General features: G+C 44.5%; 1 long non-coding RNA gene across 1 annotated transcript in view; it reads right to left on the bottom strand.

Annotated features, from left to right (window-relative positions):
• Positions 1-346: 346 nt before the first annotated feature.
• Positions 347-14,982, bottom strand: part of LOC141164178 (uncharacterized) — a 28,626-nt gene continuing 13,990 nt past the window's right edge. Inside the window, exons 2-3 of the long non-coding RNA XR_012250866.1 lie at positions 2,179-2,325; positions 347-456 (exon numbers count right to left, since the gene is read on the bottom strand). This is a non-coding gene — a long non-coding RNA (uncharacterized lncRNA). The remainder of the gene's footprint in view (positions 457-2,178; positions 2,326-14,982) is intronic.

Raw genomic sequence — 14,982 nt, 5'->3', positions numbered from 1 at the left:
GAACATTGGGGATATATATCAGGATGAGTCCCAGAATAAGGGACATATAAACTAGGATGGAGAATGTATATACAGGTGCATCTCACTAAATTAGAATATCATCAAAAAGTAAATTTATTTTAGTTCTTCAATACAAAAAGTGAAGCTGATATATTATATAGAGTCATTACACACAGAGTGATCTATTTCACGTGTTTATTTCTGTTAATGTTGATGATTATGGCTTACAGCCATGCACAAAGCAAGGACCATAAAGGCAAAGTTGTGAGAGTTTGGTGTGGAAGAACCTGACTGGCTGCACAGAGCCTGGACTTCAACACCATCCAACACCTTTGGGATGAAGATTGCTGGTCAGGAGGACCACCCATCCAGCATCAGCTCTTCTGAAATAAGGGGCAAAAATTCCCACAAACGCTTCCAAAATCTTGTAGAAAGGGACCAACTCCAAATTAATGCCTAAGGATATAAAATGAGATGTTATATAATTCTGCACCCCTATATGTGTGTCCATATGGTGTATATGTATAATAACAATATAAGAAACACATTGGATTATAAGATGCTTCTGCACATATGTGGTCATGGGTGTGTTGGGGGGTCCTATTATTTCTAACAATTTGCTGTATCAGAATATTTACATACATTTATAAACCCTCCATAGACTTTATTACATATGATTATATTGGATCTCATTGGCTGAAGGGCACATTCTAGAATGTTGTGACATCACAGGATCGGCGCCATGGTGACCTCTGCCTGGACATTATGACATCATGAGGACTATATAAGCAGCCGCTCGCCCGGAACTCCTCTGAGGGTTGTAGTAGAAGTATTACAGTGAGTATACCTGTCTTACACTCCTGTCCGTCCTTATTATTCCCCATTTCCTACCTACATAAGTGTCTGATTTCTTATGACAAGCTTCCTCTCCTTCCAACTTCTCCCATCCCATACATTATTAATGAGAAAACCTTATATTTGTTAATTAGCTGGTAATGGAAATATTTACTATGGATACAATTGGTATTTAAGATTCGGCTATTTATAAGGAAACTTCTCTATTTCTCCAATTTAGGATTTGGCGTTTATTTGTATCGAGAGAAAATCAGAGAACAAATTATGTAAGTCCGAAATAAGAAAAGTCATGAATCAGAATAGTGACCGTAATGCTCCCTCTATACATATATATAATAATGAATTTCTGTGTCTGATGTCCGTTCTTTATTCACGGACAAATGCCCGGACCAATCAGGTCACTGCGATTACAACAATATCAAACTTGTATTTTTGTTTTATTTAAGTGGTGAAAAAAAAATTACTACAATATTAGCTTCAGTCTCCATTTTTGAATACCCGTAACATTATTATTTTTGGTGGATGGAGCTATGTGGGGCTTGTGGTTTTTTGCGTGGTGACATGATGTCTTTATTGATATTATTTTGGGGGAGTTACGACGCTTCGTTCGCTTCTTAGTACTTTTTTTGTGGAGTTGTAGCAATCAAAATCGCGCAATTTTCCCATTTTGATTTATTTTTTTGCTTTACACTTTTTACAGATTGGGTCAATTCATTTTATATTTTCATAGATCGGACTTTACTGAACACGGTGATACCAAATATGTGTATTTTTTTTTCTTTTGTTTATTATTAACTGGACTAAAGGGGGTGATGCTACGCATTGAAAAGAATCTATCACCAAGTTTTTCCTTCACCATCTAAAAGCATTAATTCCAGTGATGTGTCACTTACTGGGCTGCTGGATCCCTGTTTTTTCTGCTGCAGATCTAGCAGTTATCTGAATGCTGAGCTCTATCTAGCCCCGCCCACATCATTGATTGGCTGCTTTCTGCGTGCACTGTGCATAGGCAGAAAGCTGCCAAACAGAAGTGGGTGCAGAGTTACACAGAGCTCATGAGTGTGGAGGACTACATGGCAGCAGATTTACTAGTCCTCTAGTGATAATCTCCTGCTGATAAAACACTGATTTTATTGAACCTACAGCAAGCAGCTCAGTGGGTGACATCTTGCTGGAATAAGGGTCTCTGACCCTGCATCAAGCTGCTCCAATATTAAATAGCAAAAAACCTGCTGACAGTTTCCCTTTAACAGAGTAATATAGTAAATGTAAAACTGTTGTCAAAGAAAGGACCTAGAATGGAGGGAGAAGGGGAGAACTTACCACATGTGTCATGGTCGCTATAATACTGCTGAACAGCTGAATAATTCCTGGCGTTTGTAGATTTCACTATCAGATCTATTCTCCATGTACAATAGGGAGGAGCGTATCACCTTCCTCAAAGAAGACATTCAGGAGAAGACAATCTTCCTGGAGAAGATAGAACAGATGATGTAAGTGCTGAGATTTATTGCGCTAATGAAAGCAAGCGTTCTGGATGATAAATGATCAATATTCTCACAGTTTCTCCCCTCCCCCCACTGACTGACTGTGGGGTAATTACACTTTACCCCGAGTTACAAAGGAGCAGATCTTACAACTTTCCAGCCTTTACAGTCATTTTCCTCCAGCTGAAGTCCTAGATTCCTCTTCCATTGCCCCATAAAGTGTGATGCCAACAAAAGTGTCCCCCAAACACAGTATGATACCCCCATGGTGAACTCCTCCACATGCACAGTATAATGACCCTACTGTACCCCACCTCAACTGTCAAGGCAAAGTATGCTGACCCCAACACAGTATGATCCCCCAACTGTGACCCCCACACAGCCCTTCAAGCCCTCCATGCAGTATAATGGGCCTACATGCAGTATAATGGCCCCCACACTTTATAATGGCCTGCACTAGCCCTCAAAATAGTATAATAGCCTACAAACTGTATGACAGACCCCACAAAACCTTCAATTGCTTCCATATATTATAATACACCCCCCATAATCCTCCATATAGTATAATACACTCCCCATGGTCCTCCATAGAATATAATGCACCACCCAATGGTCCTCCATAGAATATAATGCACCTCCCATGGTCCTCTATAAAATATAATGCACCCACCATGATCCTCCATACAGTATAATGCACCCCCATGGTCCTCCATATAGTATAATGCACCCCATGGTCCTCCATACAGTATAATGCACTCCCATGGTCCTCCATACAGCATAATACACTCCCCATGGTCCTCCATACAATATAATGCACTCCCCATAGTCCTCCATACAATATAATGCACCCCCATGGTCCTCCATACAATATAATGCACCCCATGGTCCTCCATACAATATAATGCACCCTCATGGTCCTCCATACAATGTAATGCATCCTCCATGGTCCTCCATACAATATAATGCACCCCCCAATGGTTCTCCATACAATATAATGCAACTATTATGGTCCTCCATACAATAAAATGCACCCCCATGGTCTTCCACACAATATAATGCACCCCCATGGTCTCCCATACAATATGATGCACCCCCATGGTCCTCCATACAATATAATGCAACCCTCATGGTCTTCCATACCATACAATGCACCCCCCATGGTCTTCCATACAATATAATGCACCCCCATGGATCTCCATACAATATAATGCACCCCCATGGACCTCCATACAATATAATGCACCCCCATGGTCCTCCATACAATATAATGCCCTCCCTCATGGTCTTCCATACAATATAATGAACCCCCTTGGTACTCCATACAGTATAATGCACCCCCAATGGTCCTCCATACAATATAATGCCCTCCCCCCATGGTCTTCCATACAATACAATGCACCTCCCGTGGTACTCCATACAATGTAATGCACCCCACATGGTCATTTATACAATATAATGCACCCCTCATGGTCCTCCATACATTATAATGCACCCCCATGGTCCTCCATACAGTATAATACACTCCCCATGGTCCTCCATACAATATAATGCACCCCCTGTGGTCCTCCATACAATACAATGCACCCCCATACATTATGGCCACCAGTCACTGATTTAAAAAAATAAATACAATACTCACCTCTCCTCGTTCCACCCAATACTCTGGTCTGCTGAGTCTGTGGTGTGAAGCACCGCACATCTCAGAGCAGTGGGCGCTCTGTAATGACATCATCGCGCCCGCTACTCTGACCCGTCAGACTCCAAGGCAGAATGATGGGCGATAGGAGATGACAGTTGGTGCTTATTAAACTCTATGGAGAGGAAGAGGAGGATGGAGCAGCTAGAGGCAGACAGACATTCTGCTGCAAGTTCTCCTGAAACAACAGCTCCAGGTCTCCATAGAACTTTCTGAGCACCAATCGTCATCTCCTATCTCAGTAAAGGGAACATTTGTGTTCACTAATTAGAGATTTTACCCGTGAATTAAGAATTTTGAGAATGAACGATTAGTTCAGGAGGAGAAAGAAGCAGATTTCTCTTTAATAAGATATATTACAAGTTTCTTATTTTCACATGTACTATTGATTCACGAGAAAAAATAAATAAAATGATGGTTACTCTAAATTGTGTGATTTAATATGATGGCTTAATATCTGAGATGGATTGGGAAGGCACCAATCAGAGGTGGACATAGCACTGGTGCAGCCTCTGTAGATGCACAGGGGTCCCAGAGCTAAGGGGGTCACTTTCATAAGAATGATGCATTATGATGAGCTATTGGATACAGAGGCCCAGATATTATTCCTGCACCGGGCACTTTTCTGTCTGTGTCCACTCCAGGCATCAATGCTCATCAAAAATCCTAATAACTACATTCATAGATTTAACAATTCTTACATTTAGTCCAGAGCTACACTGAGACTTGTAGTGCTGCCGATTCATCTTTACCTAATGGGTGATAGCTGAAGCCAATAACATTGCATAGAACATATTCATTGCAATTATAGCTGTAGGGGTTGGTCCCAACCTAGCCGGGGGTCCGACCGCTGGGTCCTCCAGCCATCCAGAGAACATTCTTCTGAAGTTAGGTGTATACATGAGGAATAACACTATTTCTGGCCATTAGATGACTTGTGTCCTTTATTTTTCACTAGTGTTCACCTCTCTCATGTTCAGTTGTCTCTGATCTAGAGAGCAGAGACTCACTGTTATGATGTCTCCTATGCAAAGCACACACATACAGAGGGATTCCTCATCATTTTTCTCTACTTAACGCATGTTTAGAAGCAGCAGCAGTACTCAGCAGTCTAGCTGTGAATCCAGCTCTGTACTCAGCAGTCTAGCTGTGAATCCAGCTCTGTACTCAGCAGTCTAGCTGTGCATCCAGCTCTGTACTCAGCAGTCTAGCTGTGCATCCAGCTCTGTACTCAGCAGTCTAGCTGTGCATCCGGCTCTGTACTCAGCAGTCTAGCTGTGCATCCAGCTCTGTACTCAGCAGTCTAGCTGTGCATCCAGCTCTGTACTCAGCAGTCTAGCTGTGAATCCAGCTCTGTACTCAGCAGTCTAGCTGTGAATCCAGCTCTGTACTCAGCAGTCTAGCTGTGAATCCAGCTCTGTACTCAGCAGTCTAGCTGTGAATCCAGCTCTGTACTCAGCAGTCTAGCTGTGCATCCGGCTCTGTACTCAGCAGTCTAGCTGTGAATCCAGCTCTGTACTCAGCAGTCTAGCTGTGCATCCAGCTCTGTACTCAGCAGTCTAGCTGTGAATCCAGCTCTGTACTCAGCAGTCTAGCTGTGCATCCAGCTCTGTACTCAGCAGTCTAGCTGTGCATCCAGCTCTTGGATAAGTTAAGCTCCTATCTGGCTGCAGCACTATGTTTCTGTGTCTCTCGCTTCCTGTTTTCTCCCTCTGCCCTTCACCCTTCCTCCTCTACAGACTATAATAGGCATTGTAATCAGACACCGCACTGACCTGACCGGCTGTCTTGCTTTCACCAAGATAGATTTAACGTGTGTTTTTTTCTTCAGAGTAGACAGTGAGTTCAGGAGGCGGGGGGAGCAGAAGTGGCTCATAAGTGGAGACGGAAGCAGATTTCTCTAATAAAATAGATGACAAAGCTTCTTATATTTGCTTGTACTATTGAGTTTCTGACCATTTATTACAAGTTGATGTATCTTCCTTGTACGATAGTGATGACACCAGTGAGGATCCAGAGTCTGAAACACATGTGGAATTGGCGGACCTGATCTCGAAGAACATGGTGACTATGTAAGTGTAGAGAATTACTGCTCTCATAGAAGTAAACCTTCTAGATGACGCCATGATATAGATGTTTCCTTCTCCCCAATGTGTGATTCTCTGTATTCAGGACAGATAATATAAATCCTGGCTGCACGTGATAGATAGATGAGATGATAGATAGATAGATAATAGATAATAGATAGGTAATAGATAGATAATAGATAGATGATAGATAATAGATAGATGATAGATAATAGATAGATGATAGATAGATAATAGATAGATAGATAATAGATAGATAATAGATAAATAGATAGATGATAGATAGATGATGGATAATAGATAGAGAATAGATAGATGATAGATAATAGTTAGATAATAGATAGATAATAGATAGATGATAGATAATAGATAGATATCAGATAGATGATTGATAGATGATTGATAGATTATAGATAGATAATAGATAGATAGATGGATAGATAGATAGATAGAGGGATAGAAAGAGGGATAAATAGATAATAGATAGATAATAGATAGATAGATAATAGATAGATAGATGATAGATAGATAATAGATAATAGATAGGTAATAGATAGATGATAGATAATAGATACATGATAGATAATAGATAGATAATAGATAGATAGATAATAGATAGATAGATAATAGATAATAGATAGATAATAGATAGATGATAGATAATAGATAGATGATAGATAATAGATAGATGATAGATAGATAATAGATAGATAGATAATAGATAGATAATAGATAATAGATAGATAATAGATAAATAGATAGATGATAGATAGATGATAGATAATAGATAGAGAATAGATAGATGATAGATAATAGTTAGATAATAGATAGATAATAGATAGATGATAGATAATAGATAGATATCAGATAGATGATTGATAGATTATAGATAGATAATAGATAGATAGATGGATAGATAGATGGATAGATAGATAGATAGATAGAGGGATAGAAAGAGGGATAAATAGATAATAGATAGATAGATAATAGATAGATAGATAATAGATAGATAATAGATATGTGTCATATTTTATTACAAAGATGCCAAAGTGTTTTTTTAAGGGTTACAAACATTAGAGGAATTGTTATTTCACTTATTAAATACAAGTGAGAAAAAAAAGGAAATTGAGCAATTATCTTAAAGGGAATCGGTCACCTGAAAAAATGCTATTACCAGCAGATATGGGGTTAATCGACAGGTTTATAGCTTTATGAACCTGCCCGGTGCCGGCACTTGGAGCCCCGCTGCTGGGAAGAAATGAGTTTTATTCCCACCGGCTTCCAGTCATAGAGGCGGTGCCGGTGGGGGATCAGTCACCGCTGTGTATAGAGAGAGGCGGCTGTAACTGAAAGCAATGACTGACAGCCGGCCCCAATCCTGAGCCAGTGTCAGTCAGTACAGGGACGGATACAGCCGGCACTCTCTATTCACAGCGGTGACTGATCCAGCCGCTGCCGACCATCACTAGAGGCTGCTGGGGGAATAACGTTCATTTCCTCTCAGCAGTGGGACTCTCAGTGCCGGCACCGGGCAGGTTTAGGACACTATTAACCTGCAGATTAACAGCACTTTATCGGGTGACAGAATCCTTTTAATGTGACTTCTGTAATAATATATATTTACTTCACAATCCAAGATTTCAGTCCAGCAAAGCAAAGATAATCCCATAAATCGTAATATTTATTCCACCATGGACAAAATATGATAATGATAAAGAATCCAGGAGATAAAGGGTTATTCCAGGAGATCGGTAATGACTTCTCAGTGCCCCAGACCCTCACTGATGAACAGTATTTTTACAGGGGGATACAATAGATTAGAGAATAAATAAAAGTATACGTTTTCCACCTGGGGGAACAATTTTTTTTACATGCATATATTTAGTTGCTAAACGCCATTTTTGTAATTTGGTTTCATTACACATTTTGCACCATTAGGCTTTTACCGGATCTGTTTCCTTGTACATTCTCAAATTTGGAGAAAAAAAAAAAATTCCCCATTGTCGCCATTTTCCGAGTCGTTTTTATCAATATATATGTACAAAAAAAAAAAAGTCTTAATCACCCCCTCCCCCGCCTTTTCATATTAAAAAAAAAAGAATTACAAGAAAAACATTTGATATCATCGCATCAGTAAAAATCTGACCTATCAAGATATAAAATTATTTTAACCAGACGTAAAACATCAAAAAGAAAAAAGGTGAAACACGAGAATATCATTTTTTCGGTTGCTGTACGATGCATATGACGCGCCCCCTGGGCCGTGTGTGTAGGGGAATACCCGGAGCCGGGTCTCTGTGTAATGCTGGGGGTTGTAGTCTCCGTGGCGGCGACCCGGTCCCGTGGCTCAGGGTGGTCAAACCAGTGGCAGATCAGTTTCTTTGGTTTTGTAATCTCTAAATGTCCGACTACGCCACCCGTGGATTGCGGTCACTGAGAACCGCCGCTGCAGGGCAGATCACTGAGGCTGATGTTGTGAGTGCAGCAGGGGGTAGTATAACTCCCCACGGGAGGAGTATAGCCTCAGGGCAGTGAGCGCAGATAGTGGGGGTGATGGTGCGCGGGAGCAACAGTAATGACTCAGAGTCCAGTGATGCAGTCCAGGGTCTTTACTCACAGTTTTAGACTACAAGCCACTTCTGCGCAGGTAATGGCTGCCCACGTCGTCCTGTGCTCACCAGGTGAGGGGCTCGGCCAACTCCCAGGTACCTTTGGAGTGCTTGTCAGGACCCCCTTCGTGTGTCCTTTCTCTGGCCTGTCGTACCCCTCAATTGACCACGTTTCTGTCCTGCTGCCTCGGGCCATGGCGGGCAAACGTTTGTTCCATTTCCCTGGGTCCTATGTGGTGCTTTCCTAACGGGTGTAGTTAGGGGCCGTGCATGTACAATGCCACGGCCTCCGGTTACTAGCTGAGGGTAGTTGCTCTCCTCCACTAGATGAGTGATCCGGTTCCCTTTTCTTGGCCTGACCCCCTTACTCTGGTAGCGGCGGGCGTGCGGTGGCGGCTAGCCGGTCAGCACCCCTGGGGTCCCTTCGGTCTTCTCCTAGAGCTTCCTCCATTCCTCTCCTCTCCGTTCCTCTCCTCCAGGACCAGGCCTTGAGACTTGGCCTGCCTGCGGAAGAGAGCCCATGCAGAGCCTCTGCTCCCTCCCACTCTCTACTTCTTTCTCCTTCTCTTTCTCTTCTCTTTCTCCCTGACTCTAAGATGGTGCCCACCATATATACTCCTCTATACAGTGCACCCTGGATCTACTCTCCCCACCCACAGACTACTGGGTTCCCCCTTTCTAGGTGTTCCCTCCCCCCACTCCAGCCAGGGACAGGGACAGTTATGCTCACACCCGGGAGCATTGTCGCCCTGCCCCCCGGAAATGTGGTGTAGTGCATGTGGGTGTTAGGGTCCTGAGCCACACTCCATCCTTACCTGGAAGTGAGATATCACACCTCTGGGTGAGATGCAATACCTCTGTAGCGACCGAACCCTCGGGGCGCTACACATAGAAAATGCAGTAAGAATAAATTGAAATGTCGTTTGTGCACCAAAATGGTATCAATAAAAAAGAAAGCTCCGGTCTACAGCTACAGGGCTCAGAAAATGGGGCCACAAAACATTTATTATTTACAAAGTTTTACATAATTATTAAACATTAAATCCTAAAATAAATCTTATAAGTTTGCGGTCACTGTATTTGAACTGACCTACAGAATAATACCGCCCTAAAGAATAATACCGCCCTAAAGAGTAACACCGCCCTAAAGAGTAACACCGCCCTACAGAGTAATACCGCCCTAAAGAGTAACACCGCCCTAAAGAGTAATACCGCCCTAAAGAGTAATACCGCCCTTAAAAGTAGTACCGTCCTACAGAGTAATACCACCCTACACAATAATACCGCTTTAAAGTGTAATACCGCCCTACAGAATAATTCCGCCCTAAAGAGTAACACCACCCTAAAGAGTAACACCGCCCTACAGAATAATACCGGCCTACAGAATAATACCGGCCTACAGAGTAATACCGGCCTACAGAATAATACCGGCCTACAGAGTAATACCGGCCTACAGAGTAATACCGCCCTACAGAGTAATACCGCCCTAGAGAATAATATCGCCCTACAGAATAATACCGGCCTACAGAGTAATACCGCCCTACAGAGTAATACCGCCCTAGAGAATAATATCGCCAGGCCATTTTCCTGTTTTCAGTACATTGTATGGTAAAGTGATTGGTGTAATTCAAAAATACAATTCAACATGCAAAAAATCAAGTCCTCAAATGATTATGTAGACCAAAAAATAAAAGGACATGGCTCCTGGAAGACTAGAAGTAAGAAATGAAGGTTCAAAAAAGGAAAATTTCCTAGTCATTATATCATTAAATAAGTCTGGGATCGACGTATATTAAAAGTAAATAATTCGGGCAGTTGGACCATAAGGTCTATCTATGCCGCCAACCTTATAGGTTTCTTCTGTCCATGTACAGTGATACAGTGAGCGCCCTCCAGTGGTAGCTCCACATAGACAAAATTGTATCATTTGCGAGACAGATGGAAAATGTTGGCAAAGTATTTTGAATGGAGGCGAAAAGGCAGAATTTGTTCACTAATTCTCTTCATATTGCTGATATTTCTACCTTTACATATGAGATGATGATATATGTTCCATGTACCACAGATGGGAACTGTTAGCAGACAAAATAGAAATGGAAGAGAAAGAACTGTGCAGGATGGAAAAATCTTTGTAAGTGCCTTTTTTTTTCCAGGTAGAGATGATATAAAACCTTTCTGCACACACTATGTACCTGTCTACACTGATGGTTGTCATTCAGGGTGTGAAAGTCATGTCTCAGTCTAGGAGGCTTATAGGACACATGATTCAGATGGATTGTATTTATCGGACCCTGTAATATGGGCACCAGGAGAAATACAACATGAGCCAGCATTTTCCTTTGGCTCCTTTAGAAAAACACGATATATAATTATAAGTATGTATACTTTCTATAGCATAGCCCCTGTCTAGGATCCTATATTTGGGGAAGCTGTCTCAGGAGGTCAGCACATACCCAATCTGTATCCTCATAGATATGGCTGAATAGTGGAGCAGAGAGCCGTCAGCTCCCCGCACCACCACATAGCCTGTGCTCTCTGCACTGTCTCAGGAGGTCGGCACATGTTTAATCTGTATCCTCATAGATATGGTTGAATAGTGGAGCAGAGAGCCGTCAGCTCCCCGCACCATCACAGAGCCTGTGCTCTCTGCACTGTCTCAGGAGGTCGGCACATGTTTAATCTGTATCCTCATAGATATGGTGGAATAGTGGAGCAGAGAACCATCAGCTCCCTGCACCATCACACAGCCTGTGCTCTCTGCACTGTCTCAGGAGGTCAGCACATGTTTAATCTGTATCCTCATAGATATGGTTGAATAGTGGAGCAGAGAGCCGTCAGCTCCCTGCACCATCACACAGCCTGTGCTCTCTGCGCTGTCTCAGGAGGTCAGCACATGTTTAATCTGTATCCTCATAGATATGGTTGAATAGTGGAGCAGAGAGCCGTCAGCTCCCTGCACCATCACACAGCCTGTGCGCTCTGCACTGTCTCAGGAGGTTGGCACATGTTTAATCTGTGTCCTCATAGATATGGTTGAATAGTGGAGCAGAGAGCCGTCAGCTCCCCGCACCATCACACAGCCTGTGCTCTCTGCACTGTCTCAGGAGGTCGGCACATGTTTAATCTGTATCCTCATAGATATGGTTGAATAGTGGAGCAGAGAGCCGTCAGCTCCCCGCACCATCACACAGCTTGTGCTCTCTGTACTGTCTCAGGAGGTCGGCACATGTTTAATCTGTATCCTCATAGATATGGTTGAATAGTGGAGCAGAGAGCTGTCAGCTCCCTGCACCACCACACAGCCTGTGCTCTCTGTACTGTCTCAGGAGGTCGGCACATGTTTAATCTGTATCCTCATAGATATGGTTGAATAGTGGAGCAGAGAGCCGTCAGCTCCCTACACCACCACACAGCCTGTGCTCTCTGCACTGTCTCAGGTCTGGTGCAGCAGACACAGTGATGTCTCTAGATCACGCCTGTAACGTCCAGCCACACAGTATAGATCAGAGCAGCCTGTAGATTCATGCTCATCATGGGAACAATGCTTTGTGAGATTTTTTGTTTTTAGCTATTGCACTATTCTGTGTGTTTTGAGGTTGGGCACTGGTGAGGGCTTTATTATGCATTGGGCTGAGTGTGGAGGAGTATCTTGGGGCATTATACTGTGGGGCATCATTCTGCGAGATGAAAGCCTTGGGGCAGCATACTGTATGTGGATGCAAATTTTGGGGCGTCATGAGTAGGGGCATCATAATGTGTGTGCTGTAGGTATTATCCTTTGGGTGGGAATGCAGCACTGGATCATTATACTGTATGGGGGAGCATCATGGCGTGTAATCACTGGGCCATCATACTGTATGGGGGAGCATCACGGGGTGTCATCACTGGACCATCATACTGTATGGGGGAGCATCGTGGGGTGTAATCACTGGACCATCATACTGTATGGAGGAGCATCGCGGGGTGTAATCACTGGGCCATCATACTGTATGGGGGAGCATCGTGGGGTGTAATCACTGGGCCATCATACTGTTTGGAGGAGCATTGCGGGGTGTAATCACTGGACCATCATTCTATATAGAGTAGCATCGTGGGGTGTCATCACTGGGCCATCAAACTGTATGGAGGAGCATCGCGGGGTGTAATCACTGGGCCATCATACTATATAGAGGAGCATCGTGGGTTGTCTTCACTGGGCCATCAAACTGTATGGGGGAGCATCGCGGGGTGTAATCACTGGGCCATCATACAATATAGAGGAGCATCGCGGGGTGTCATCACTGGACCATCATACTGTATGGGGGAGCATCGTGGGGTGTAATCACTGGACCATCATACTGTATGGAGGAGCATCGCGGGGTGTAATCACTGGGCCATCATACTGTATGGGGGAGCATCGTGGGGTGTAATCACTGGGCCATCATACTGTTTGGAGGAGCATCGCGGGGTGTAATCACTGGACCATCATACTATATAGAGTAGCATCGTGGGGTGTCATCACTGGGTCATCATACTGTATGGAGGAGCATCGCGGGGTGTAATCACTGGGCCATCATACTGTATGGGGGAGCATCGTGGGGTGTCATCACTGGGCCATCATACTGTATGGGGGAGCATCGAGGGGTGTAATCACTTGGCCATCATACTGTATGGAGGAGCATCGTGGGGTGTAATCACTGGGCCATCATACTGTATGGAAGAGCATCGCGGGGTGTAATCACTGGGCCATCATACTGTATGGGGGAGCATTGTGGGGTGCCATCACTGGGCCATCATACTGTATGGGGGAGCATCGCGGGGTGTAATCACTGGGCCATCAAACTGTATGGGGGAGCATCGTGGGGTGTAATCACTTGGCCATCATACTGTATGGAAGAGCATCGTGGGGTGCAATCACTGGGCCATCATACTGTATGGGGGAGCATCGCGGTGTGTCATCACTGGGCTACCATACTGTATGGGGGAGCATCGCGGGGTGTCATCAGTGGGTCATCATATTGTATGGGGGAGCATCGTGGGGTGTAATTACTGGACCATCATACTGTATGGGGGAGCATTGTGGGGTGTAATCACTGGACCATCATACTGTATGGGGGAGCATCGCGGGGTGTCATCTCTTGGCCATCATACTGTATGGAAGAGCATCGTGGGGTGTAATCACTGGGCCATCATACTGTATGTGGTAGCATCGCAGGGTGTCATCACTGGGTCATCATATTGTATGGGGGAGCATCGTGGGGTGTAATCACTGGGCCATCATACTGTATGGGGGAGCATCGTGGGGTGTCATCACTGGGCCATCATACTGTATGGGGGAGCATCGTGGGGTGTAATCACTGGGTCATCATACTGTATGGGGGAGCATCGTGGGGTGTAATCACTGGGCCATCATACTGTATGGGGGAGCATCGTGGGGTGTAATCACTGGGCCATCATACTGTATGGGGGAGCATCGTGGGGTGTAATCACTGGACCATCATACTGTATGGGGGAGCATCGTGGGGTGTAATCACTGGGCCATCATACTGTATGGAAGAGCATCGCGGGGTGTAATCACTGGGCCATCATACTGTATGGGGGAGCATTGTGGGGTGCCATCACTGGGCCATCATACTGTATGGGGGAGCATCGCGGGGTGTAATCACTGGGCCATCAAACTGTATGGGGGAGCATCGTGGGGTGTAATCACTTGGCCATCATACTGTATGGAAGAGCATCGTGGGGTGCAATCACTGGGCCATCATACTGTATGGGGGAGCATCGCGGTGTGTCATCACTGGGCTACCATACTGTATGGGGGAGCATCGCGGGGTGTCATCAGTGGGTCATCATATTGTATGGGGGAGCATCGTGGGGTGTAATTACTGGACCATCATACTGTATGGGGGAGCATTGTGGGGTGTAATTGACGCGCCCCCTGGGCCATATTCTTTAGGGGAATACCCGGAGCCGGATCAGATGGGGGTTGTAGTCTCCGAGTGGCTGTGACCCGGTCCGTGCCCAGGGTGTCAAGCTCAGAGTATGTGGCAGTCCTACAGATGTTACAAAGTTCTTTATGTCGACTACGCCACCCGTTGGATTGCGGTCACTACGGCCGCCGCTGCAGCAGGGTCCGTTGAGGCTGATGGTGTTGGTGCAGCTTTAGATAGTATAACCCCCAACGGGAGGGGTATGGCCTCAGGGGGTCAGGTGCAGAGGATGGGGGTTGTGGTGGTGCAGCGTAGATGATAATTAAAGACAGAGTCGGG

The sequence above is a fragment of the Phyllobates terribilis genome, unplaced genomic scaffold, assembly GCF_046119375.1.
Source record: "Phyllobates terribilis strain yellow unplaced genomic scaffold, ASM4611937v1 Scaffold_10__3_contigs__length_209671492, whole genome shotgun sequence".
NCBI classification, from domain to species: domain Eukaryota; kingdom Metazoa; phylum Chordata; class Amphibia; order Anura; family Dendrobatidae; genus Phyllobates; species Phyllobates terribilis.
The sequence above is the reverse complement of the archived record's forward strand: the minus strand, read 5'-3'. Positions and strand labels throughout refer to the sequence as shown.